Genomic DNA, 2,702 nt, shown 5'->3' on the forward strand with positions numbered 1-2,702 from the left:
GAATTCCTTTAATTTGGTGGATTAGTTTTCACCAACGTCTTGCTAATTTTTCATGCCTTCTGACACATTCCCCAAATCAGAAACAATACCCACAGCTGTGACTTTTGTCTAATTAAACTTAAGGATGTTCAAGATAAATTGTGCCTGAGTCAGAGTCTGATTCATCACCCTGCTGGAGAGTTCTTTTTTAATTTTGTGAGGAAGATTGGCCCTGAACTAACATCTGTTACCAATCTTCCTCTTTTTTTCTTCCTCCCCAAAGCCCCAGCACATAGTTGTGTATCCCAGTTGTGGGTCCTTCTAGTTCTTCTGTGTGGGATGCTGCCTCAGCGTGGCCTGATGAACTGTGTGCAGGTCTGCGCCCAGTGAACCCCAGGTCGCCAAAGTGGAACATGTGGACTTAACCACTCTGCCATGGGGCCAGCCCCCTGGAGAGTTCTCATTACCCTTTGTTTTAGTTTTTCAAGGAAGTTATCTATGCCCAAGAATTGAGAACTTTCTGTAAAAATATTTAAAAATCACTTTTAATATTGGAATATATCGACAGGAATATATGCAGATCCAGGAACCCAAACTTTAAAAAAAGTAATATGTGGGGGGCTAGCCTCATGGCTGAGTGATTAAAGTTCTGCACACTCTGCTTTGGTGACCCAGGTTCATGGATTCGGATCCTGGGCATGGATCTACATGGCTCCTCAGTCATGCTGAGGTGGAGACCCATATACAAAGTAGAGGAAGATTGGCACAGGTGTTAGCTCAGGGCTAATTTTCCTCAAGTACAAAAAAAGGAGGAAGATTGGCAAAGGATGTTAGCTCAGGGCAAGTCTTCCTCAGGAAAAAACAAAAGAAATATACTGCTTCTTATTAAAATTGCCTGGGTTTAACCTAAAATGTGTTAAAATTTTAAGATTGACCATTAAGCAAATAGAAATAAAACATAATAATTTGAAACCAGTACGAAAAATAAGATTGGATATAAAAAATTTGATGAAGCCATTAGAAATGAGAGAAAAAGAAAAGGTAAATCTCCAATAAGCTTTGGTGCTCTCAGAGCCCGGGGCTGCTTCTAGCACAGTGTCCATCAAACCGCAGCTCGCAGCACGCTAGTGGGGTGAAATAGGTTTATGGGTTGGAATCAACATTTATTTTGCAATCAAATAGAATACCCTAGGTTAGAACAGAACCAACTAGAGTTCACTAGAATAGAATAGAAAATATGTTACAGCATTGCAGCTAGTAAGGGCAAATATCGATTTGTGAAATTTTGCTGCAGCGTATGTGTGTGTACACGTGTCTATGAGCACTCATGTATTGGTCAAGGTATAAAATGCATTTCTTCATGTGAGTTGTGGTCAAAACATTTGAAATCACTCTTTTAGAATTTATAAATGTAATCATGAACGTTCTTATTAGAAGCAAAGGAAAACGATGTGTTGCATGATGCTGATGTAAAAATAACAAAGATTCTTATTATTGAATGTTAAAATATCATCATAATAATATAATAATAATAATAACCTATCAATAATAATAATAATAGCCAATACCCAAAATTATCATGTGTCAGATTTCTAAGTTCTTTACATATATTAATATTAAATTCCCAGAACTCAACTCTGGAGAAAGTTCTATTATAATCTCAATTTTAGAGTTGAAAAATTTCATAAAAGAGAATCTAGCAATTTAGGGAAGCAGAATTCAAAAACAGGCAGAGGGTCTGTTATTCTTAGAAATGTAAGTGTTAATGCATCTTCCTTGGCGATGTTTCTTTCTGATCTCACAGAGACGGAAGGTGAGCTCACTTTTGAAAGCAATCATAGGGAAGAAATGGAAATACTTTGACAACCTGATTTGCATGTGATCTATCGGCCTCAAGGTTCTGTCCTTCTCAATGTGCTCGACCTGACCTTAGCCCTCAGGGTGGGGAGGGCTGTGTTCTCGTGCAGCTCCAACGCCTTCTCAGGGTCTTCTCGGAGCACTGGATAAAGAGCTCCAAACTGATGAGCAGACCTAATGGGAAAAATGAGACACTACAAGTGGTTAAAAATGTCTGCAATGAGCGCAGGATATGAAAGAGAGACGCGCATAGCATTTGTTCATTTTTCATTCGTTCAGCACACATGTATTGATGTCCCAAATCTGTGTCTGTCACGGTGACACTGTGACCCAAAGAGAGAGAGTTGCAGTCCACATAAGCCTTATGTTTAAGGGGAGAAAGACAGTCAATAAAACAAATACACAGACAAATATGTGATAAGCCCTCAGAGAGGGGTCGTGCTCTGAAGGAAGGTAAAGCAGAGGACAGGTAGAGATGACAGATGACTGAGAGGGGAGGGGGTGCTCCGTTAGTCATGGTGGTCACGAAAGCCCTTCTGTGGAAGCACTATTTCAGCCGAGACTTGAAGGCAGCGAGGAAGTGGGAGAATAACACCTTCCAGGCAGAGCGAAGACCAAGCACAAGTGTCTTTAAGGCATTCGGCATAAGCCCATACATATAAACCTGCCAGGACCTGATAACCATCTGCTTCTAGTTTTAACTGTTAATTTGGGTCTAGAAGGCTGCATATTGGAACACCAGCAGTAGTTACCTAATGGGGATAGGATGGTGGGAGAAAGAGCAACGTCTTTTCTTGTCTTCACTGTGTATTTCAATGTTGTTTGAACCTTTTCCAACAATCACATCATACTTGTGTCTTAAAAAC

The sequence above is a fragment of the Equus quagga genome, chromosome 15, assembly GCF_021613505.1.
Source record: "Equus quagga isolate Etosha38 chromosome 15, UCLA_HA_Equagga_1.0, whole genome shotgun sequence".
NCBI lineage: Eukaryota > Metazoa > Chordata > Mammalia > Perissodactyla > Equidae > Equus > Equus quagga.